The sequence below is a fragment of the Leopardus geoffroyi genome, chromosome D2 (genome assembly GCF_018350155.1).
Source record: "Leopardus geoffroyi isolate Oge1 chromosome D2, O.geoffroyi_Oge1_pat1.0, whole genome shotgun sequence".
Lineage (NCBI taxonomy): Eukaryota > Metazoa > Chordata > Mammalia > Carnivora > Felidae > Leopardus > Leopardus geoffroyi.
In genome coordinates, this window is record NC_059334.1 from 58,388,270 (window position 1) to 58,415,257 (window position 26,988).

The 26,988-nt window shown below is 36.9% G+C and overlaps 1 protein-coding gene and 1 long non-coding RNA gene across 3 annotated transcripts in view; one reads left to right on the plus strand and one right to left on the minus strand.

Moving 5' to 3' along the window:
* The window catches only part of HPSE2 (heparanase 2 (inactive)), a 671,933-nt gene that overhangs the window by 472,347 nt on the left and 172,598 nt on the right, over positions 1 to 26,988 (minus strand). The window lies entirely within an intron of this gene.
* On the plus strand, positions 8,960 to 25,686 carry LOC123576927. The gene is made up of 2 exons (XR_006701639.1): positions 8,960 to 13,078; positions 25,371 to 25,686. It is a non-coding gene; the product is annotated as an uncharacterized LOC123576927 (long non-coding RNA).

A 26,988-nucleotide genomic window follows, 5' to 3' on the forward strand; every position in this document is an offset into this window, starting at 1 on the left:
ACAGGTGAAGCAGGGAGCAAGAGAGTAGAAAGGAGACAGGGAAAAAGATTTGCTGGACTAGGATCCAAGAGACCAGCATTTCCTAAACCAATTGTGTTCCTAATTAACTATGGAATCTTCGACAAGTCTCTTGGTGTCTCTGGGGATTCCATTTCCTTATCTGAAAAAAAGATTTGGATAGGATGTTTATAAACTCTATCATTGGAGTATCTTCTTTGCACAATGTTGCAGGCAATAGCACTGCCCTGGGTGAAGTACAATCTATTCTGTTTCAGTGGTCTGGAGGGACAGAAGTACGAGCAGGGCATCTTCTCTGCTTGTAAGGCAACCCATTCATGCATTTGCATTTACCACTTATTCAGTAATTGTTTACTGAGTATTTCCTCTGTTCCAGGCATAGTGCACTCAGCTTTAAGGGTAAGAATGGATTTAAAAGGTCAGTGAGACATAATACCATTCCTCAGGAAACCCATAATACACTCATTTTGCCTGGCCTGACACTATCACAATACCTGCCTTTGGGCTTAAGTAGAAAGTTTCCTCTTTCCTTCATCCATCCCTAAAATCTCTAGTTAGCTTCAAGTTTCTTCATCCCTGACCTTTTTAAGCTTGTACATCTATTCTTTTGTCTTCTCCACAGTACTGACTTTGGAAAGGAAAGGGCACCTGGAGAACCAAGGACCTTCCTGTGCACTATTAATTTTAATAACCAGGAGACCATTATTTCCCTTTTTATGGACATTACACATCTATTAATGGAGCCTAAGATTGCTTAGATTGTTTTGCTGTCACACCACAATGGTTGCTCAATCAACTGCAAATTCACTTAGGTGCAAATTCATCATTTTAGTTACAAGATGTATGACATGGAAGCCTTTGTAAATTGATTAGCTGAAATCAATATACTCTTTGCGTATGGAATTCTCTCATATATCAACTATATATATATACACTAACTCCTCCCAAAAAGGAAACAAATTTATTTTGGCAGGCCTTCTTCTTAGTGGCTCTTACTAATCACTATTTCTTCTAAATGTTTACAAAGCACAAGCTTAATAATTCGCTACATTGTTTTCACAGATATGGGAACATATAAATCACTCTCTTTAAAAAACGACCTTTGGCTCACATTTGATCTTCCGATAGCTTTCCCTACTTATCACATTTGTAGATGACACAGAAAGATTCTCTCATTGCTTGCTTGCTTGCTTGCTTGCTTTCTTTCTTTCTTTCTTTCTTTCTTTCTTTCTTTCTTTATGCTTTCTTTAGTCTCCCTCTTTCTTTACCCTCTTTATCCTCTAAAACTATCAATCAAACAAGTTCCTTACTGTCTTTGGCAGACACTAGCTTCCAGCAGCCATCAAGATAGTTAAGTTCTCACAATTACTATAATTTGCTCTATTAAGCTCTGTAATCTGTATTAGGAAAGTATTATCCATATCCTCTCTCCAGTCAGACAATCTGTACACAGTCATCGGATAATCAAATAATTCTTATTTGAAAAGAACTTTAGGAATCCTCTAGAAACTGAGGCTAAGGAAAGTAAAGGGTTTGTTTAAGGTCACAGAACTGGGCAGATAAAAAGTCAAAGTTCTTGACACCAAAGGTATCTTATATTGCAACACAATATCTCTCTTTCTCACACACACACAATTTCAAGTGCACATAACTTCACTTCTCCTTTTATCCTCAGCCAAATGCTCTTCCCATATTCAAGTGTGCTTATTTCACAAAACCCATTCTTTGACACATTCACTCATGCAACAAGTATTTGTTGAACACTTACCAAACAGTATTACTATTGCCTATTTGTGAACAACTTTATGTTAGTACAACTTATCTTTAATCCAGTACACTCCTAAGAATCTACAATGTCAAAATCCATGAGTCAAAAATAAATTATATTCAACTGTGAAATCCAACCAATAAATAGGAAGTACAGCATAAACTATGATCCATCAACATAATGGAATAGTATGTAGCCATTATGTCATCATTCTTATTGCTACCTCGAAAGATGTGGAATATTTATTACATAATATTAAAAGCAAGATAGAAAGCATAGGTAAACACAACTATAACTCTGTAGATGTTTGGGTGATGTGGAAGAGGCCTGGAAGAGAATATACAAAAATACATGAAGTAAATAGGATTGTGGGTAATTATTTTCCCTCCTCAAAGTTTCTCTTTAATCTCATATTGATTTTTTTAATGTCAAACCTTTTTTAGAGGAAACTTAATTATATCTAAAGGGAGAGAATTAGATAATACTAGTCTCTTGTTTTGCATTTATAGTCTACACTGTAATATTTCATTTTGCCCAATTCTCCAAACTGGCTGGCGATGAAGCTAGAGTAGAGACAAGAGTCTCTATTTTACAAATATACAGATGAGACTATGCCTTTTACATTCATAGGGAAAAACAAAAACAAAAGCATAAACCAGGTACTTTAGAAGGATTTTTGTTTCTAACTCTCAGATCATCCTCCAAAACCTGGTATAACACTCCACACACACATTGTAACCAGGTAGTTTTCTTGAGGATTGCCAAATTTGGCCTCTGCCTTTTCCCACAACCAATATAAACCAAGATGGATCAATCAGTCTTTCCTTGGCATTTATTAAAATGGAACTTGGGAAAGAAATCCAGTCCCTTTCTGGTGGCAAAGGTGTCTCGAGATGTAAGAAATAGGACCTGGTGGTGAGCAAGCTTCCAGCCAAGTGAAAGAAGCTGGTCTAAGAAAATGAAGCTGACCAGAGACTAACAGAGTTTATACATGGAAAGAGACAGTTCTCCTGACATTGCAATCTCTTCCTCAACTGTGCTCCTTTCTGAAGTTAACAGAATTGATGAATTTCTACTTTCTTTGGCTGCCTAAATTTGTCTGAGTTGGGTTTATGTCACTTGAAATAAAAAAGTCATTTCTAATATAGCAGATGCTATTATTCCCAATTTATACATAGGAAACCTAAGTTTCAGAAAAATTAAATAGTATTACAAAATGAGTAATCACAAATCTTTTCCATAAAAACAAACTGCATCCCTGGAAAGAAAAAAGCAGCTAAATGAAAAAGGCATAAAAAAGGGAAAACACAAAACAGGCAGACGCATAGCAAATGGGAAAAAATGTGTAAAAATACCAGTAAAAAAATAATAAATATACATTTAAATATAGCTGTGTATATATATATATATATACACACACATATATATATACACATACATATACATACACACACACACACACACACACACACACACACATATATATATATAGTAACATCATTTATGTCTAGTTGAAACTAAGAAAAGATAAAGTGTTTCTATACTAAGTTAGGATGCAAAACTTTTGAGAACAGCCGATTCCATCCTAGAGCTTGCTTCCTTTATTCTTTTTTATGTACAGTGTATCCAGAAGCTTAAGGCTCTCGCTGCCTCAAGGTCTCTCATATGGGCCTTTCCATAGAAGATATAAAACATGGCAGCTTGCTTCTAAACAAGCAAGAAAGAAGGAAAATGAGAATGCCAGAAAGAAAGTCTTAGCAAGATTAAAGTCATGGTCTTTTGCAACCTAGCTCTGAAGTGACATACCATATTTTCCCATATTCTATTCTTTACAAGTCACTTGGTCCTGCCCACACAGAGTGATTAGCCAAGGGCATGAATACTAGGAGATGGTAAGACATTTCAAAACTGGCCATTCTTGCTACCTCAAATGGTGATGTTTCTTAAAATGGATAAAGTCTTAGGTTCATTGAAAAACAGTAGGAAGGGGGAGCCTGGGTGGCTCAGTCGGTTAAGCATCCGACTTCCGCTCAGGTCATGATCTCGTGGTCCATGAGTTCGAGCCCTGTGTCAGGCTCTGTGTTGACAGCTCAGAGCCTGGAGCCTGCTATTCTGTGCCTCTCTGTCTCTCTGCTACCTCCCTGATCATGCTCTGTCTCTCTCTGTCTCTCAAAAATAAATAAATGTTAAAAAAAATAAAAAAAAAAGAAATACAGTAGGAAGTACAGTAAATATTTGTTGAACAATTAAAATGAATGAAAAAGATAAAATGTTACTGTCCTTTTTCACAGAATCAATTATAATTTTCCTCCTATGTTATCAATATTTCTAAATGTTTCTGACCATCTCTGTGGTTGTACCAACTTCCCTAAAATTGACATTCTTGTTTTGTCAGTGCAATACTGATGTGCTCACTCAATAAACAAATCAACATTTCCATCTCAAATAACTCATTCAAGAAGATGAGCAATTCAAAAGATACATGGTGGGGGAGGTGAAGGAAAAAAATAGTTAGGGAGAAAGCCAAACCATAAGAGACTCTTAAAAACTGAGAATAAACTGAGGGTTGATGGGGGGTAGGAAGGAGGGGAGGGTGGGAGATGGGCATTGATGACGGCACCTGTTGGGATGAGCACTGGGTGTTGTATGGAAACAAATTTGACAGTAAATTTCATATTTAAAAAAAGAGAAATTCAATAAAAAAAGAGATACATGATGAGCTAACAATATGCTAAAACTACATAGCAGCATGGCATTTTTTAGCACATTAAGAAGTGGCAAGACTTTTTCCCCTTTACTTGCTCTAACTATTGGCATCGCTGTTCACACACACGCTGGTTGCTGCAATAACTCTATCTGGACAACGGCATAACTACAGAAACACTGCAGCGCTGGCTCTAACAGAGCAGAGAAGCAGAGTTTTTATCCTACCCAGTACCACTAAGATATGCTGATCATTCTTACAGAGCTGGTGTTTTTTTTGTTGTTTTTTTTTTTTTCTGAGAAAATATACTGTCTTTGTAAAGAAATGACAAAGTCACCATATGTAATACGTGGAGCCTCTGGACAAGATGTTCTTCCAAGAAAGTCTCCTTCCTTTGCATGCAAGAAAAGGGTCTGCTTTGGAGAAGCACCAGGGAAGTGACAAAAAAAATAATACATGAGGTATAATATTTGGCCATATTGTGCACAGGGCTAGAAGGAAAGATGCAAAAAAGCGTAGTGTAGCTGACTTCAAAAGGCTTAAGAAGACAGATAAACTGAGTGTGCAGCAAAACATGACAGTAGCTTTATTAAGAAAATAGGAATTTTGAAGATGTTTTAAAAGACTTGCTATCTATGAGGGTCTCTTAATTTCATAGGAATCCTGTATGCTGTTTTTCATCCTTATAAGCTCCCCGCGGGCAAGAACAGAGCATTATTCCTCTGTGTGTTTCCAAGTATAGTGTCCTATACCGGAGGTGATTAGTAAATAAATAATAACAAAGTTAATATTTATTGATAACTTAGATAACCAAATTCTCTCAGATAACCAAGTTTAATATAGTTTACCCAACTAAATCTCCACAACACTTTAAATAGCTATTATCATAACCCCATCTTACAGATGAGGCAATGAAGACTTGGAGAAATAAAGTGACTTGCCCAAGTTGATGTAGCTATAATCGGTGGAGCCAAGACTCAAGCCCAGATAGCTGATTCCAAAGCCTTAACCACTCTTAATTCTATATTTAATGGTTGCTAACCTGAATCATTGTTCTTAATTATAGAGGGGGATGATGAGTGACCTCTTCTGGATTCTGTTTTACAGGATTTTGTTTCTCATGTGTCACGGACATAAAGAACAACTTACTGTCAGAGGTGGCCTGCCTTTCACAAATGAGGTACTAAGCAGATCACCTCTCGTTCCCATTCCCACCACATACCATATGTGTACAAAGAAGGTGATCAAGAAAGCAGAGGGCCACTGAGGAAAGATTCCTTGCTTAAAAGGCTTAGTGTGTGTGTGTGTGTGTGTGTGTGTGTGTGTGTGTGTGTTTGGCAAAATGTGACAAGACTGGGGATGGGGGGAGTGGGGAAGGAGAGAGAGACTGGCTGCAACAAACCTTACTTTAAACGGTAAATCCTGAGGCACCTGGGTGGCTCCGTTGGTTAAGCACCTGACTCTTGCTACCAGCTCAGGTCATGACCTCAGGGTTGTGAGAGTGAGCCCTGTGTCAGGCTCCACATGTTGAGGCTGCTTGGAATTCTCTCTTTCCCTCTCTCTCTGCTCCTCCCCTACTCGCATGCTCACTCACGTGCTCTCTCTCTCAAAATAAATAAATGAACATTAAAAAAAGTAAAATAAATGATAAATCCTTCCTCCTCCAACTTAAAGTTATTAGTTATTCACAACTCTGAATTACTTTGATCAGTTTGTTTTAGAACTAAAAGAATTCCTGCTGCTCTGGCCAAAGAAAATGACTAGTAACTGAGGACAAAGGCTCTGATGATAAAGTAGTTGTATTTACCAACTCAGACTTCTATAACAAAATACCATAGAGTAGGTACCTTACACAACAAAAATTTATTTTCTCACAGTGCTGGAGGCTGGAATTCCAAGACAAGGAAGCCCGCATGGTCAGGTTCTGGTGAGAGCTCTCTTCCTGGCTTGCAGACAGCCTCCTTCTTGCTGTTCCTCACATGGCCTTTCCTCAGTGCTTGTGTGTAAACGAGATCTCTTAGCTCTTCATTTTCATAAGGCTACCTATTCTATAGGATTAGGACCCCATCCTTATGATCTCGTTTAACCTTAATTACCTCCTAAAAGCCCTATCACCAAATACAATCATACTGGTGGTTAGAACTTCACATACAAATTTGGGGGAGACAATTCTGTCCATAGCAGTAGTGGTAATAAGTTCTGAGAAAGAAGATTCACTAATAACACCCAACCCACACTTTCTCTTCTCCCTCTTCTGCCAGAGCTCCAAATAAGTCCAAGGGACTATTATATAGTTGAAAAAAGATGCTCCCAAAAGGTATAGTTACATACTGGTCAAAAAGATGCCTGGTGGGCATTGGGGTTGCTTCTTATGCAAGAGAGCTAATCTTCCTTCTGGTAGCAGGGTTGACCTGGCAGTTCTGAGATATCCAATAAAAGTCTTCATTTGTAAGATATCAGCAGGAATTAGAATTCATCTGATGTTCTCCTTGGGGGAGAGGGGCCATGGGATAGTTGTCTTTCTATGTGACTGGAACCTTGCTGACTTGGCCTCAAAGCCACATGGATATGTCTAATCCAGTTCTGCCACCATGACTAGCAACCCTTTGGCCTTGTAAGTGCCGGCTTATACCTTACCGTGCTTCTGTCCAACACAGCAGGGACCTGGGAAGACAGCCATTTCAGTGTTCACACTGCCTGAGCCTGGTCCCTTCTCCCCACCCCCAACCCAGGTCAATGCACTGTGATATTCTATATTAACCACTCAGCTCTGCTTAAGACTTCTGGGCCCACTTGGTTAGAGCAAAAGAACACCAGTCCACAGTGAGGTAGTGGAAAAGATAGACTATTTTGTAATTTAAGAAATTGGGGGAGATAGATAAGACTTATCTGCATGATACTTATTCACATGGTTTTTGCCAGGATTAAAAATGTAATATTAGCCAAGTGGTGACTATAACATCAAATCTATAATAAGCACTCACTAAGTAGTAGTCATTATTATTAAAAAGAATCATGAAGATAGAGGAAAAGAGCCCTAAGAGCTTGCAGAAGTGCAGGAAAATGGGAAGGCCTAAGAATCTCCACTGAGAGCCCTAGTGTCACCAAATATATCACTAAAACTCTTCTTGATTAAACATTCATTTTAGTAAGATACCAAAGCTTCTTCAAAAATGACAACACTAATAGCATTAGGTAGAACACAGTGAGCTTTAAGTTTTAAGTCACCAATTGGTTGAAATTACTTTCTGACATTTCTGAAGGTTCTTTATTTCCTATGCTTTTATTTTTCTACAAAAGAAAGGAAATCTTCAGATTGATTTCAGTATAGATATTTTCCTATGGTCTTTATAACTTTGGTGTAGAAAGCCTACTGATGTCTCTGAAGAAATGTAATGAAAGAGACTGCTTCTTTCATTTTGAAATGTGAGATAAAGTACGGCATTGTTGGTGCCCACACAGAAGTGACAGACTATACTTCTTCTACTAAATATACCATTTGCTAAGCATCTCTAAGTGTGAGCCCTGTGTGAATGCTGAGGAGACTGAGTTAAAGGAGTCCTAAGGGGATAACTGTGCTCTCCAACTCTGTCCTTGACATAATATCTTCTTGCATTCTCTCCACATTTCCTTCTACTCTCATAATCCTCCTCCAATATTTGTTCCAACAAAACCCTGAAACCTCTTACCCTTCACAATCTACCCTCACCCTTTCAGGTGTGGAGATTTCATTCTCATGTCTGTGAGCACAATATATTTTATCATTTCTTCTCACAGATTCCCTAAACACATTAATACCATTTGGTTCTGGATTGTTGCTCATTTTCCTCCCTTAAAACATTAGAAATATTTTGGAGTTAACAAATATTCCTTGGTTCTCCACTACTTGCAAAGTAGGCTAAGTATTTTCTCATAACAAGAGTGGTTGTCTTTGAATCACTTTTAGGGAAATCTCATGTGCTTTTCTGAATGGAGTCAAAAGAGATGACAAGCTGAACACCAGTTATCAATGTTCAGTCACTGGAATCCTGGGAACACAGCTCTACAAAGCATCAACTTTGTCCCATTTAGCACATTAGTGAGAAGTAAATGAAATTAAAATCTTTTATTCTATTAAAATCTTTTATTCTATTTAAAGCAGCAGTATAAGTTTGAAGTATTACATAAACCCAAGCATTTTCTACCTTCTTTCTTTCTTTTTTATTTTTTTAATGTTCTTATTTATTTTTGAGACAGAGAGAGACAGAGCATGAGCATGGGAGGGGCAGAGAGAAAGGGAGACACAGAATCTGAAGCAGGCTCCAGGCTCTGAGCTCAGCACAGAGACCGACGCGGGGCTCGAACTCATGGACTGTGAGATAATGACCTGAGCTGAAGTCGGACATTTAACCAACTGAGCCACCCAGGTGCCCCTTCTTTCTTTCTTTTTTAAAGTTTATTTATTTATTTTGAGAAAGAGAGAGGGAGGGAGGGGCATAGAGAGGAAGGGAGAAAGAAAATCCCAAGGAGGCTCTGCACTATTAGAGGGGCTCTGCCCCCATGAGATGTGGGCTCTGCCCCCATGAGATGTGGGGCTCAATCTCATGAACTGTGATATCATGATCTGAGCTGAAATCCAGAGTCCAATGCTTAACCAACTGAGCCATCCAGGTGCCCCTACCTATTTCTTTCTAATGTATGTATACTTTAGGTTATATTGTAGTAAACTAAAAATAATTCAAATTTGATTGTTTTAGGTACTTAGAGAGGATAATAGATGTCCCCCTCAAAACAAAATTAGAAATGATGGTTAAATTGAATATTAAAACTCAATGGATCAAAATATCAATGATATATAAAACTCTAAGACTAGAAAGACCTATTTAAATACATAACCATATCCAAAGAAAGAAGTTGTGATCAGAAAAAGACTGATTAGCTATAGGAGCAGAATCACAGAAGGAAATACTGATATAAGTAGGGGGAATTTTAGCCTACAGAACAATTTCAACAATTTCAATAATTTTCAATAATTTTTATTGAGTACCTACTAGACATCATTTTGGATCTGAAGACACCATAGTGAACAGGGAAGCTAAAGCCCATCTCCCAGACCTTACATTCTAGATGGAAGGGACAAACAATAAAGAAAGAAAGGAGAAATTCCAATTGTTAAAAAGTTCCATTAAGAAGACAAACCAGAGAATAATGTTATGATAAAGCATAGTGTGGGTAGGCAGGGGAGGGATATTTAAATTGGTTTGGTATAGGTTTGGATGAATATACAAAAGATAGTAGTGGCTTAAATGAGATGAAGTTTCTTTTTCTCCCACTTAAAAGAGGCCTGCAAGTACACAACCCTGGGTTATTTGAGAAATTCATCAGAGACTCAGGCTTTCCAGATCTCTGCTGTACCATCCTTAGTAAATGCCCTTTTTCCCCATGACCCAAAATGACTGCTAGAGCCCAGTCACTGTATTTGATATTCCAGGGAACAAGATGGAAAGGGGGAGAAAGAAGGACATATCTTTTTCCTTTTAGGTACCGTTTTCAAAGCACCACATTACACTTTGTCTTACATTTCATTGGCCAGAACTTAAAGTACAGCATCCAGCTGTAAGAGAGGCTGGGTAATAGAGCCCTTTGGCTGTGTGGCAATGTGCCTAACAAGGGGAGAAAGGGAGAGAAGATATTGGAAATCAAAGATCTTTCTTGCTGAAAGCGGTCTGGAAAGGCCTCTCTGAGGAGCTAACATGGCCTGAAGCCTCAATGATGAGAAGGAGACAGCCATGAAAAGATGTGGAGGTAGAACATTTCAATCAGAGAAAAGGACAAGAGCAAAATCCCCAAAGTGAGAATGAACTCTGCATATCTCTGGAATCAAAAGAAAGCTAGGGCACTGAAAAAACCGAGGGAAAGGATGCTACAACATGAAGTCAGGAGATTAGCATGTTAGACCTTATGATGGTCACAGTGATGAATTCAAATTGGGGTATTTTCAGTCCCCTTAAAAGGGTCATCCTCATTGTGATAAGGATGAATTTGAGACCATCAAACATGTGATTAGCCCAAGACATGTGATTTATCTACGCTCCATTGTGGTGCCTACAGGCCTGCTGAGCAGTGTTCTCATTTTACATACTCCATCAGTAAAGTGGCTTCTGGTTCTTGAGTCCCACTCTCCTCCCCTGACTTCCTTGGCAACTTTTCTCAGTTGTTGCATTGGAAGGCTTGGGCTTTAAGAAGACTGTGGAAGCATGTCATGAACAGAAATACAATTCAAGGTAGTTCAATCCTGAATTCCCTCAAAATAAACAATCGGCCAAGTAAGATAAGATTTCACTCTCAGCATCCAAGAAAAATACTCAGAAAAGACTCTCTTAACCTTTGTTTGCAATAAAATAAACAGCTCAACAGTTTCCCTTCTGTTTCTCCCACATTTCATATTGGGGTTTGTGGGGAGTGTTCACATCTGCAGAGAGAAGAAAGGGAGCAGCTGGAGAGGCTGTCTCATCTTCCAGCATTTGTTCTCTATAAGCTTTGACAATTGGAGTCGCAGAACTTTAAGAAAGTTTAGCTGTTTAAAGATGGATCTAGATTCCCAAAAGATCAGTAGAGTTGTTAATAAAATAATGCCCTATAAGGCGAGTATCTTAGAGGTCTTTCATTGTCTCCACAAATGTCACTCACTCACACACTCAAATATACATACACACACACACACATACACACATACTTGTATACATTTAAATACATATACAATAACTAAACCAGGCCAATTAATTTGCATATGACATATTTTTAATGCATTTGTAGAACCTAGCTGGGCATTCTAGAGAACAAGTTAAAGTCAAGGATTAGTCAAACAAACAAATAGAATTTAAAAAAAACATACAAGGAAAATGAGGTCACACAGAGAACCATGAAACAAAAAAAGAAGGTGATGCAATAGGAACAGTCAAACTTCAATTAAATGAATGAAAATTACATGATTATTATTCATACGCTCTACTATTGAACATTTACTATAGTCTAGGCAATGTGCTAAACACTTAAATTACCTTATCTCATTTAAAATAATAATGTCAAGAGACAGGTACTGTTATTACACCTATTTATAGTTAAGGAAACTGAGTGCAGAGACATTAAATATTTTGCCAAGTCTGAGAACTAGTAAGTGATGTGGCTGGACTCAAACCAGATCTGTCTGAGTCTTAGGCTTCTCATGCTTATGTGATACTCATATGCCATAGGGGTTAGGAAGAAGGGAGGAAAATGTAAAATTTAGCTACATTAATATTAAAATTTTATAATATTTCTACTGGATTATATTCCTATCACAGCTCACCTGAAGTATCATGTCAAATTTAGGACCAAAACTTAAAGACACAGACTTGAAGAGTTAGGAGGTATTGGCTCCCACTACTTCTAGCTATGTGACCTATAAGAATCTCAAGTTCTCCATGGCAAAGTGAGAAAAATATCTACTTTACAGAGTTGATGTGAAGACTGAAGATAATGTGTATGAGGGGAAAAATACAGTGTCTGGCATACAGCAAACAGAAAAGGCACTAAAAATATGGCAGCCAATATATTTATGACTCTTATTCTGAGAGGATGACGACTAGGGTATTGATCATGCTTTCTGAACATTAGAATGAGATGTGAATTCACACTTTCTAAGGGAGTGGTTTCATAACTGCTTTGCATTCTGCTACAAATTACAATTCATACCAAGTTTAAGGTTGAGCTCTTCTGAGGCAAACAAGATAAATCTTTTAAATCTAGTAATTTCACACTCCCCAGAGAACTAAGAGGGACTCTCTCCAGTCTCTTGTCAAAATTATCACTGAAAAAACAGTCAGTGGGAAAGGAGTCCCAGTGGCTGCTGATATGTTGCCAAGTCCAACACCCGTATCTCTTCAAAGGTCTAGCCCATAAAGAAATATCACTTTGTCTTGACTGACAGCATTTATCTTGGATTTCAAAGTATCAAAGCACTGTTGGTGCCCAAGATGTTTTGTTAAATGATACTAATGTGTTTAATGATCTACATTTGAAAGGCTGTATTTCTGAAGCTGATAAACTCCCCCAAACCCTACTAGTGAAGACCATTTTCAGTATATAAATGCCATCTGCATTCAAAAAACACCCATTATTCACATCCTGCAGAAGCATTCATAGCCTAAAGCCCACTCACAGAGGATAGGGGGTGGAGGCCCTCCTGTAGATGGAGACAACTAAGAAGTCCTTAGAAACACAGGAAAACTACCATCCAGCTCATCCTTACCTCTAGAGCCTAAATGAGTTCTGGGGCAGAAAAACAGAACTGTAAAATAGAAGCCAGTCTTCCTCCTTCTCTTTCTACTGTCACCATAGAAACCAGTATGTTTCTGTGCACAGTTTTTCCACGGGACTATCCTTGCCTCAGATTCTACCAGCCAAAAGTCCCAGACACCAATTCTTCCATGAAATCTGCTTCTTTTCTACTAAGATCATATCTATCAGACCTAAAATCTGGTCTGTTGAATCAGCAAAGTATTTCCAAAGAAGTGAGACTGGTATCATGAGTGGTTAAGAGAAGTCACTAAATAGCATTGAATCACAGGGTGAGAAAGCCATTCCATTTTCAATTCTTTTTCTGATTTTCTGATTTATTAAGAAGTCCCAGTGCCATGCTATAGTGTCATTAGCATGTCTCCAACACTTGTTAAGTTTTTTGTTTTTTTTTAAGGACTTGGTTTCAGTGCCAAGGAACAGGCAACACTACCTACATAGAACTTAATAACCCTATTTTGTTTATACTGTCTTTATTTTTAGTTACTGTCTTTTTATGGCAAGAGAACTAGTTTTCCATTTATAGTAGTAAGATAAAGTCTACTTTCTTAATTCATTTATTGGAATTATTTAAGTTAAAAAGATGAATCAACTATAAAACTGGTATGCAGATAAGGGGAAAATTATGTAGGTGGGTTGAAAATGATTAACTGTGGAAGATACTAGTTACTATATAATTGGAAAACAGATTTAAAAATGTATCCCTCTACTACCCTAGGGCAAAACTAATCTCTCCCTCATCTGTGGTCCCACAGCTCTGTTTGTACCTGTAATACAGCATGAATTCATCTTCTTTGAATTATAGTTAGCTATGTACATTTCTCATTATCCCTAATGGAGTTAGCTCCTGGAAATCTTGTCCATTTTTTATAGATCCCCTCTCTGTTACACAGAGTACATTCTCTGTGAATGTTTGTTGAGTTGGGAACCTAATTCACCTTCGTCCCAGCTGTAGAGTATTGGGAGTCACTTTAAGGATCCTCAGGAGCAACAAAACATAAGATTTCTCTACAGCACACAATCTTCACTACTTGCATTAAAGATCAGTCAATAAACAATCAAGACAGACTTACTAAACTTCCATCATGTTAAAGCCCTTTTGGATATGCATAAATAACAAGATACTTTTATAATTTTTTGATGATTATAAAAGTTAAATATGCTAACTGTAGATAATTTAGATGATGCAAAAAGCAAAGACAAAGAGGTATATAAATACACATAAATAAACCACAATTCCCACATCTGCACATATCTACTATTAACATTTTAGAATGTTTTCTTCCAGCCTCTTTTCTTTGCTGGTTTGTTTTCAGCACTGAGAATGCATTTGTGTATTAAATTGTGTCTCCGCCTTTCATCTTATTCACCTGCATATTCACTCTTGGGCCAGTTTGTGTTTTACTTGTTTTCTATGTACCAGCAACACAAATGACTAAATATGTAGAAACATCAAGAAATACTGAAGTATGGGTATAAATGACCCTTCTAGACTTTTGCCGAGTAGAGGCATTCCATAACTTAACAGGAAACATAAGGAGTTTCAAAAAAGATGTGTTAAAATGTTTCTTTAGATGGAGAACAGCAATGATGGCAGTTTCCAATTAAGGATTAGTCACAGAACCATGGACTGTGCAGGCTGGAAAAAGGCTTAAGAAATGCCTTTATAGACTAGGAACCAAAGGTCAAAATAAAGTTAATGACCTAGTAAAGAACACTCATTAGGAACAGCAGGCTCTATTATCTAGCCTCAATGCCAGATGGAGATAAAATATTTTACATTATAATGTAAGTCAATGGGAAACACAGGTGAATGTTCACACGACCTAAGAAGAGCATATCTATTATTAAATGAGGAGCACCTGCATAGCTCAATCCACGCAAAAGTTTTTCATCACCCCAGTGCCCAACCAAGGACACAGCCCTCAATTATTGTTTTGGTAATGATGTGGATTAGTCTCTCTGTCAACGGACTCTCCTACTTCTCACCTATCCTCCGCACGACCACCAGAATAATCTTTATAAATTTATATATAAATTTTATATGAATAATTATATATTAATTTATATATAAATATAAAATAATAATTCATAAATACTATTTTCATCATGTAATTCCCCTTATCACGCTATCTTTAATAGGCACTGTTGGCTAAAAAACGAAGTTCAGATTTCACATTCAGGTCCTCTGAAACCTATTTCCACCAAAGATTCTTATTTTGGGACTGTTTGTAAGAAATTGCACAGGAAAGTAGAAAAGAGTACTAGACTCTGAGTCAGGAGATAAGGGGCTAAAATACCAGTTTTTGCTGCTTGCTAATCAGGTGATCGAGGGCAAGTTATTTAACCTCTATGAATCTGTTTCCTTACCTATAATATAAAGATAAGTAATATTTTTTTCATATAGTTGGGGTAAATAAAAATTAAGTAAAAGCAAAATTAACATGCTTGACACATGGTAGGTATTCAGTTGAAGTCAGCTGAATATGAGTATCAGGTTTCTTCTACCTATAAAATTCAAGGTTTCCCTTCCCCAATCGGTCTCTCCACTCCAATCCAACTCCCATATTTACTTCTCCCAAACAAGAAATTCTGCTGGGCTGACAGCTTGCTCAGAGCCTGGAGCCTGTTCTGGATTCTGTCTCCCTTTCTCTCTGCCCCTCCGCCGCTCACACTCTGTCTCTGTCTCTCTCAAAAATAAATAAACACTAAAAAATAAAAAATAAAAAAAAACAAGAAAATTCTTCCATTTTCTAGTGCCCCTCCTCTACATCTACACAGATATCACCATCCTTCAAGTTCTCTTCAAAACCTACCCTACTGTGTAAAGTCTATAACAAAACCTTAGTTAAAAATAGACACTGTTCCTTCTAAGCACTCAACTCTCTTAACTTATCCTTGTCTTGTATCATGAACTTTTCATGTATTCAGAATGTATCACCCTAGCAGTATTACATGTCCTTGAGGGCTACTCTTCTGCACTGTTCCTCTTTATATCTCTCATTCATTCAATCATTCATGGAAAGTCCTTGTTGATGAGCACTGAGTTACACTGAATTCTAAAGGATTAGCAAAAGTTGGCCAGGCAAATAGAGGGAAGAGGGGCTTCCAGATGGAAGGAATAGCTAGAGTGGAGGACCTAGGGCCAGTAACAAACAGCCTGGCAATTTATGTAACTGAAAAAAAGAGATGAGGTAGAGAAACAGAAAGGAATCAGACTAAAGTAAGGTGGAAGAAGAAGTAGTTCCTTCCCCTGAGCATATTCTACCAAAGTGCCACATTTTTTAAAGATGCCAGTAATACACTGAATTATAGCTGTTAATATTACAATGAAGACTTCAGAGGTAGCAATATGAAAGCTACCAAGGTGACAAAAAAAGGAGGCTGTTAAATGGTGGTGCTTTTTTAAATTACAGTTATTCTACCAACCAATGGTAAGGCTCCCTCAATCTACTTCCTCCCTAACCCTCCCCACTCCAACTCAGTTGCCTTTTTTTTTTTCTTTCTAACTTGCTGATACAGGTTTGATTTCAATCACTTAAAGTAGAGCAATGTTTTGATCTCAGTCACTAATGACAAGGGACTAATCTTTAGAAGAGCAGAGAGGAGGCTTTGTTTGCATGTGGACAAACAATAGATTTTTATACTGCCTCTCTCTATCTCACTGGTCTTGGTATATTTTACTTTCTGATAGTGCCTATTTTATGAACAGTCATTAAACCTAATCTTGACATTACTCTGTTACCCATAAACATTTTACAAATTGAAATCATCTTCTACCTTAAATTTTCTATTGGGGTTACGTGTAGACCTCCTTCGAGGCTGGAGTTCAGATCATGCAGATCATGCATCTTCTGGGCTATGAAAAAGAAGTTAGGGTTTTATGAAAGGGAGTGCATGATCTGGTTTACATTCTAAGATTATCTCTGCCATATGAGCCATGCTTTAGAGGAGAGAGCAGTCAGGAGAAGGTAAAAGACTCCAAAATGTTTTCTTCTGCGTTTTAAGCTTCAGTTTCCAATAAGCTCAAAAGATGATATGAATACAACACACACATGAGGAGGTCATATTTTCTTCTCTCCACTTAAAGCTAGTGGAAGTCTTCCTTCTACAGGTTTTCCCTTATCTAAGCCTTGAGCTACTGAAATGTGAACTGTCTCCAAACCATCTAAATTTGAAACTTCCCTATGTTTTGTCTCAACACAAATACAGGCTCTTTCTGGGAAAGTCTGAGGAGAGCTCATGAGATATTTGTGTGTTTTATTTAGTTTTTCAAGTGGAAAAACAATAGACATTTCCCTGTTTAAAAGAAAAAACAAATCTGTTGACTTACATACAAATAACTCAAACCAGCTGACCTTTAAAATGTCAAACTTCACATGTGGTCAAGCTTCAGACAGACTCTAAGCTAAGTTTGGAAAAAAAAAATAATTTCAATAATGAACTGGTAAAGCAAGTAAAGTAAAATATTTGGATGATGATTCAGTTGAGTAACCACTAGTGACCCCAAACTGCCACTTGTTACGGATAGATGCCTTGTAAGATTTTAACTTGGGAGAGTTCAGAAATGACCCAATTATGGTGGGTGTCTTTCCAAACTGACCAGGGGCTAGAAGCAAGAGGAGAGGGAGTATCTGATCCACTCAAGATTGAAATGCTTAGGCCTTAGAGAATACTGGAAACAAGTCTATCATACACATGACTCATTTATTCCTGGATTAAATAATGAATTTTTTAGATCAAGGACTGACTAAAATCTTTATAGGACTGAAAACTTAGTCCTACACATCTCTCACCATGTAATTAAAAATAAAAATTATTAACCTGTAAAGGAAAAAAAGTATAAGGAAGCCCAACGAATTTCTAATTTTCTCCTTCGTGGCCACTTTTATGTCTTTTTAAAAAAGATATTTTTCTGGTGAACCTTTTTTTTTGTTAGCACCCTAAGCATATGCATAGTTTTCCTTTTGGGTAATCACCACTGTCTGGATCCCCATAGCTATGTTATTTGGGTTTCTGATCATCAATATTCCCTGACTTCTATAAAGTTACTACACATCTTCCTTGACTTACAATGGTGTTATGTCCCAATAAACCCATCGTAAGTCAAAAATATCCTAAGTCAAAAAATCATTTACACCTAACCTGCCAAATACCCTAGCTTAGCCTAGCTGACCTTAAATGTGTTCAGAACACTTACAATACTTTATAGTTGGGCAAAATCATCTAACCTGAAACCTATTTTATAATAAAGTATTGAATACTTGATGTAATTTATTGAATACTCAAAGCGAAAAACAGCATGGTTGTATAGGTGCAGAATGGTTATAAGTATATGGATTGTTAGCCTCCACCCCCTGCACCTGCCCCCCACCCCACCCAGATCCCATGCCTGACCAGGAGCTGTGGCTCATTGCTGCTGCTGCCAAGCATCAGTAGACAGTATCATACTATATATTGCTAGCCCAGGAAGACATCAAAATTTAAAAAACAAAGTACAGTTTCAACTGAATGTATATCACTCTCACACCATGGTAAAGTCGAAAAATTATAAGTCAAGCCATCTTAAGTCAGGGACTATCTATTATAGAGACTCTTATGAAAGTACATGTTTACATAAATCAAAGTCACTTTATATTACCAGATAATTAAGTGGCTATCTACAATAAAAAGGGGGTGGGGGTAATATGACTTCCCAATGAGATTCCTATTGGGTCTTCTCATTTGTCACATAACAAACTAACTACTCAAGGCTGAACATAATGTATATGTTTATTCACCAGGAAAAATTTATCTTGGCTGACAGAAAACTACATAAAGCCAAGTTTACATAAGCCAAGTCTTAACAAACCAAGGCTTTTTATACGAAACTTTCCTTTTTCCATTTGCTCTTCAGCATTAGAAAGGAAATGTCCACTGCTCATTCCTACTTCAGATAGTTAGTAGTTGCACTTGTCTGAGGCCCAATAACAACTATTTTTGCCCAGACTCCCCTTATTCTACATGTAAGAAAAATGCCACAAGAAGTCTCAAGGTGGCAAATGAACAAGTCTGTACTTTAACCTTCTCTTCTTTATGTGTCTGGTTTTGTCTTTCTAGGTAGGTAAGTGTTCATGTTGGTCCTTCCTCGAGGTTAACTAAAAAGCAGCATGATGAGGGTTCTAGAAGTTATCCTTGATTGAAGACAAAATGTATTATGGCATTAAGCCATTCACATCTCCATACTGTCTTTAGTTCCTAACCATTGATCCAAGAATTTGCACTAGTCTGACCTTAGAGGCCCCTTGCAACTCTAACATTTTATAATTACAGGCACTTCTCTAGCTCAATGAAGGCAAGGATAAAATTAAATTAGTGGAAAATTAATAATTTGGCAACTCTGTTCAATCAAGTGTGTTGATACTAAAAAGCATATTAACTTAAGTAACGCATCCTTTTCTCTTATCTTTACATCCCTTGAACCAGGGCAGTGCTTAACACAAAAAACTGGCCTAAAACAGACTTTTTAATTGCCCCAAGTATCTGAAACCACCTTGCAAATTTCTTGAGTGAAAGAGGATTATTTCAGGATCAGAATGTATAAAGGCAAATGGTGATCAAACAACATGTCACATTTGTGAAAGAAAAGAAGCTTCTTATAGCATGGAGCTCAGGGTGCTTGAAGAGAGAGATGAAGCAAAAAGATGTAGTCAGGAACCAAAGTATGTGTATGTTACATTTTTAAAAGTCCTTTTCCCCTCTCAGAAAAGCTTAAATGGAGCCAATAAAGAATTTGACCATGGGAGTAATCAAATTTGTATTTTATATAGATGTCTCTAATTAAATTACAATCATTTGTGATATGGTGCACAGAGCCACCAAAATGGAAGCTATATTTACTTCCCTGATTCAAAGCAATTTAAACCTTGGAGATAACAACTAAGGAACACAGGGTTACTGAGAAATAATTAGTTGTATTTTTTTCCATTTATTTCACTCATTATATAATATATTGAAATTATATAATATAAATGAAATGTATTCCACTCATTATATAATATAAATGTAACAACAACAATAACATCAACAACAAATTTCATTCTTTCAAACAATGTGAATCTGTAGAGGAATTATAGGTAATTTTTATTTTTAATATGTTATTATTTAATTTCTGTTATTGTCCTAACATTGTTTTGTGTTGTTTTGCTTGCGATCTCAGGTGCAGAGGGTAGAAATAATTATACTCAGTTCTTGACATATCATCATTGTCAATTTTTGCAAAGCTCTTCTCTTATTGCATTTATTTTTTTATTTCTCTTTATACTCATACCACATTCAAGTCCTCCTATCCTTAAGACAGACAATGACTTAAATGTGTGTAACATATTTTTCTTTGCATGTGCTTTTATAAATGTACATTATTTTGTGAACATTTGTATTTTTAATTAATATAAATGGTATTGTACTATTTATTGCTGTTTTCTTTTGCAATGCTTTTATGATCCATCCATGTTGCTATGTATAACAACAAACTGGTTGTTAATTGTTGCATAATACTTGTTGTGTAATCACCACATTTTATCTATGCATTCTCCCAGTAATGAACACCCAGACTGCCCTAACTCCCTCACCACAAGTAAAACTCAACAAATACCCTGTACATGTCCCTTTATAAACCCACATGAGAATTTCCTTGGAGTAAAAAAACATGAGTGGAATTTCAAAGTCAGAGAGTAAGGATACTCTTTATTTGTTCTGCAGAATGTCTGTACTAGCCTATAATCTCACCAGCAGTACATGAGGGTCCCCATATCCCTTGTGCTTGTCAACACTTGGCTTTATCAAACTTTCTAACTTTGCTGGTCTAACAGGTAGAAGGTAGTATCCCATTGCTTTTACAACGTGTATCTTCAAAATTATTAATGATTTTGAGCACAGGTTCCCTAGATTTTAGGGTTTTCCCCAAAATAAATTTTCTGTTCCTATCCTTCACCTATTTTTCTCTTCTTGTTGATTCCAGGAGGTTCATATATAACCAAGATATTAATCTCTTATTGGTTATACACATTGCCTATATATTCTCTTATTCTGTCGTCTGCCTTTAACTTTGGCCCTGGAGGTTTCATTGCATTAAAAACCCTTAATTTTAATTTACCACTGTTTGCCTTATGGTTTGTGCCTTAAAATTTTGTCAAGAAGTCACTTATTGAGCCCTTGGATCACACATATATTCACTTCTATTTTCTTCTATTAACTTCATGGACTTACTGTTCACATATAGGTCCACTGATTTATGGTGCCACCTTATCATACATAAGTAACACACACAGATGGATTGTTCTTTGAGATCTCTATTCTGCCCCATTGGGCTGTTTATTTAGCATTGCATCATCATTTATGCAATAAATAAAGCAACTTTGCTACTGTCTTTCCTTCTTCCTCTCCTCTCTCACTTAGCTCAACTCCTTATCAACTCCCATCCTAAAAAGCTTAAGATTGCCACTAGAAGGAAGACAATAATCCTAGTGTTATTTTCATATCAAGTCCTACCCCTATCAACATAGCAGAAAGCATTTTAGTTCCTAGAAATGTAGTTTCATTTGATGCAGTTATCTCTCAATGTATTTATAAGATATATATTTTGGGGGACAACTCCATGTGGGCATGTTCCTTATTTACAGATCAAAAACACTTTTGATAAAGATGATTTTTTTTTTTACTTTTTAACATTTATTTATTTTTGAGAGAGAGAGAGAGAGAGAGGGAGACATAGAGTCCTTAGCAGGCTCCAGATTCTGAGTTGTCAGCACAGAGCCCGAGGGGGCTCAAACTCGTGAACCACAAGATCATGACCTGCGCCGAAGTTGGACACTCAGCCAACTGAGCCACCCAGGCACCCAAGATTTTTATATATTTTTTTAATGCTTATTTTTTGAGAGAGGAAGAGAAAGAGAGAGGGAGACAGAGACAGAGTGTGAGTGGAGCAGGAGCAGAGATAGAGGGAGACACAGAATCTGAAGCACGCTCCAAGCTCTGAGCTGTCAGCACAGAGCCCAACATGGGGCTTGAACTCATGAACTGGGAGATCATGACCTGTGCCAAAGTCGGACACTTAGCCAACTAAGCCACCCAGGCACCCCTACATGATCTCTTGTTAAGATGATAAATTATATATTTGGATTCCTGAGTCATGTAATAGTAACATCATCATGTTGAACTGTGTGTGTATTCTTCTAGATTTTACTAAGCAACCCAAAAAATTCTGTGAATGTTTTTTTCTTACAAGAACTGCAGAGGCTTCCACTGTAGAATATAATTTTGCAATGATGTGTACAAATCAAGTGGGAATAATAAACTATACTAATGAACTATAAATTTAAGGTTAATTGTACCTTCCATCAATCAGCGGTTGTGGTAACCCTTACCAAGAAAACTCTTAACAAAGTAGTAACACAAAAAATGACAGTGTTTGTAATTTTCTGTTTGAGCTATATAAGCATGATCGCCAGTATGTCAAAATTACCTGAATAAATAAGCCATCTTCTGTCTAGGTGAACTACAAGTCACAACTTTGCCACAAAAAGAGAAAAATCTTTCATAAAAAGCTGTTACCCAAGTAAAAGTGCTAAGCTGATACACTAATTTCAAAATATCCCTCCAATATATTGCTATCTAAGAATACTCAAAGAATTTCCTGCCCACAAACATCTTTGTCTCTGAAGGTAACTTCTCACATCTAATAAAGTGCTGTCTCCAAAGTAAAATACCCAAGTCCACAAAACATAAAACAGCACCTGTGATGTAAATATATTACTTCTGAACTAGATGGTTTTGATGATCACATCTTAGTGGTATCAAAAGGTAAATCCCAAATTTGCTTTAGTAAACATGAACAACTTATAAGAACAAGAATATAGCATTTTTTCACTTGGCTAATATGCTCATTTTTGTCATTGGAATTTTCCAAAAGTATATTTGGGTAATGTTTTAAATTTGTCTGTATTTTGCAAATTGCCTTTTTTCTACCTGTCTGTATTCTGCAAATTGCCTATAATGAGCAAAATGGGCAAAAGCAAAATAATTCATTTAATAAAAAAAAACTATATTCATCCTTATCATGCACCATATCCCCACTACCAACCCCACCACACACATACACAGTAACAAAAGAGAAGTTCAAAATATAGGGGAGCTTGAGTGAGTAAAGAGAATAATCTGTAATGCTAAATAAAATACAGGTTTCTCCTGCTAGCTGAAAGTCTGGCATTCCTGTGAAACCTTTTGTAAGTCAGAATGGCATAAAGTGAAGTAATGATCACCATTTTGTAAAAGGGAAAATCCCCTTTTTTAGGTTTGCAAAAGCAGGTATTAATGTAGGTCTTTCATAAAAGCACAGTGGCTTAAAAGACACTTTCAGACAGCAGGGGAAAGCTGTATCTTAACGTGGGATTTTAAAAGCCTGCATTGGATTGGGGGGGGGGGGGGGACGGGGTGGTGCCTGGGTGGCTCAGTCTGCTGAGCATCTGACTCTTGGTTTCTGCTCAGGTCATAGTCCCAGGGTCTTGGGATGGAGCCCAGCATCAGGCTTTGAGCTGAGCATGGAGCCTGCTTGGCATTCTCTCTCTCTCTCTCTCTCTCTCTCTCTCTCTCTGCCCTTCTCCCCCACTCTCTCTCTAAAAGAAAAGAAAAGAAAAGAAAAAATAAAGACTGCAACTTTATAGAGAAAATAATTACCTGGTGATCAAAGAAAGAGATCATGGAAAATTCTGAGTTACATGTTAGGCATGATAATTCAACTCTGGGCCCAATATATTCATTATAAAGTAACTGAAAACCTTACTGCTTTGGTAACTTTTACTCTCTCCAGCTAAAAGCACTAACTGAAGATGACTATAGATGTACTATTTTGGAAGCAGGGAACTGATGCTAAATAAAGATAACATCAAACCTTTAGTAGTGGGAAAGCTTAATGTTATCAGTTTTGTTATTCTGGTATTCAATAGAGCAGATGAAATGCTAGATTTATCTTCTTTGAATGAATAACAGCTACATTAAAGCTGAATTATAGTAATTATAAAATAATTAAATAATTATTTAAAATTTTCACTTGTGCTTGGGTGACTGTCTTTCATGCAATTTTATTAAATTTAATAGAGAAACTGCAAGAGTTGCTGAGATTATAATGTTGCTATATCTGGCTGAATCAGTTGTACTCAGCTGCATACTTACAAACTAAAAATCTACTGTGAGATCACACTAATCATTCAAAGAAAAGAAACAACAGCCATCTCTTTTTTCAAGACCTTTGCCCTTCTTTTTCCTGGCTATTTCTCTGTATTTCTATCAGAGGAATGAACTAGAAGGAGAGTAAGTATTCAAAGAAAAATGCAAGCAGATGTAATTTATTTGGGAAGTCTTCTCTCATATAGAGCCACCAAGTCCATGTGTTTCAAGAGCTATAAGAGCAGAAGTGAGTGAGGATAAGGAAAGATTATTCAGCAGAGAATAATTCAGACAACATACAGGCTGGAACTAGGTTAGGCTTCTAGTACTCAGTTCACATGAACAAATTATTGGACCTATGGGATTTCCTCAAAATTCAGAAGAGTTCAGATTCAGAAAACTTGAGCTCTGGAAGGAATCTTATCAAGGCTAATCAATACTGGTTTTAGAAAGACAGTGGAACTAAGAAAAAGACTGTTTTTCTCCCATAACATAGTAGAGTAGTTTCCAAGACTTGGTCCACTGTTCTTTAAAATTCTTTACTTACCCAACCTTTCTACTCTGTTCTACAGCTCCATTTCAGGTGCCCTTATTTCACATATGATTTACCATAACAACCTCTGAAACAGACTTCATGATTTTGGTCTCTCATCCCTCACCCAGAACTCAACTACGTTAGTCCTATATTTTCCAGATTTTCCCTAAATGAACTTTCTATATTCCCCTCAAGGAAAGGAACCATGTCTTATATTTCTCCTGTATCCCCAATAAAGCCAAGTACAACAATAGTTAAGAGTAGTTAATATACATCAACTAATTAAAGACTTACTATGTGTAAGGCACTGTTCTAAATGCCTTTTGTGTATTAATTCATTTAATCCTTAAAATAACCCAATGTGGTAGTACTATTTTAATTCTTATTTTACAGGCAAGACTTACCCAAAGCCACATGACTGGAAATGATGGAGATAGGGTGAGGGAGTTGTAGCCAAGTAATTTAAAATATAGACTCTCTATTCCATTATTCTATGATGGGGGTTGGGGGGCAGGGAGGGATGAATGCATATTAAATTTCTCAGTAAGAACTTAGCATGGGTGGCTAGAAAGATATTCAGAACTTAATATACTTTAAAAAGACAATCCTTAAGCATGGCTAAGCTGTGTTTTGTAGATACTGCCATCCCTCCGTTTATGGTTGGCAACATAATCATTCCTCACACTTGAAGTAAGCAACTGTTTGTACTTTCATAAAAATGGAGTTGACAGTGATTACTATCTGTAGTAGGCTAAAAAATGGTCCCTCAAAATATCCATCATGTCAAATCCATGGAACTTATGAATGTCACTTTATTTTTTTAAAAGGGTCTTTGCAGATTGAATTAAAGAACAAAGATGAGATCCTCTTGGAGTATCTGTGAGGGCCTTAACACCAATGTCAAGTGTCCTTATAAGAGATACACAGAGAACAGATAGAAAAGAAGGAGGCAATGTGACCAGAGGCAGAGATTGAAGTGATGGAGCCACAAGCCAAGCAATGTCTGGAACTACCAGAAGCTCGAAGAGGCAAGGAACAGAGACTCCTCAAGAGCCTTCAAAGAAGCAGGCCCTTGACAACACCTTGATTTTGAACTTTTAGGCTCCAGAACCATGAGGAAATAAATTGCTATTGTTTATGCCACCACGTTTATAGTAGTTTGTTATTGGAGCCAAAAGAAGCTACTATACTATCCATCTCCTACTTGGTAATTAATCTATTCACTCAACAATCATACACTGGAGACTTACTATTGTGCCAGGCAGTGATCTGGGTAACCAGAAGTCTTCTAAGAAATTAAGCTAACAAACATGATCTCTGCCCATATGTCATTCTGAATGACATATTACATTATCTTATAATTAATACATTAACAGTGTAAGAAGAAGATTCATTGTAAATTCACAGGAGGGAAAGCTAACCCAACTTAAAGGCGGTAGAGTCTGGAAGGAAGTCACTTAACCTCTCTGAGACTTCATTATAAAACAAAATAAAATAGCAGAGGTGAGATAAATACCATATGCCTTAGAGAACTGTTGTGTTCTCATTTAAAATAGGCTCTTTGTAATAATACATATTTCATAAAATGCTTATATGTACCTAGCATTGTGGTAGGTATTTAAAAAAAATTTTTGAGTACAGTTGACACACAATGTTACAGTAGTTTCAGGTGTACAACATAAGTAATTCAACAAGCTTATACATTATGTTATTTTCACAAGTGAAGCTACCATCTGTCCCCATACATCACTATTACAGTATCACTGACCATATTCCTCATGCTGTTGTGCTATGATTTTATACAAATTATCTCATTTAATTCTCACAACACAATAATTATTTTATCTATATAAATGATATATTAATTATTTATAATATATGTGAAATGCAGATTTCTTAAATTTTCATATTTGTGAATATATATTTCAAATATTTACAGCATATATGAAATAATATATTATTATTTCACAAATTTTATAAAAAGAGAAACACGGGGCGCCTGGGTGGCTCAGTTGGTTGAGCGACCGACTTTAGCTCAGGCCATGATCTTCTGGTTCATGGGTTCAGGCCCCACGTCGGGCTCTGTGCTGACAGCTCAGAGCCTGGAGCCTGCTTAGGATTCTGTGTCTCCCTCCCTCTCTGCCACCCCCCCACCCCCACACTCTGTCTCTCTTTCAAAAATAAATAAACATTAAAAAAAATTAAAAAAAGAGAAATAGATTTAGGGACAATAAATATCATGCTCCAATCTACACAGCTAGTAAAAGGTAGAGCCAGCCTTTGAACCAGGCTTAAAAGCCTCAGGTTGTAACCACTACATCATACCTATTACATGAATGGTAAAAATTGAAAATATTGCTAGATAGAGCATTCGGTAAGTATTTGTTAAATAAACATGTACCTCTGAGCAGGTGTAAAAGATAAAGGAGACGCTATACAGTCTCA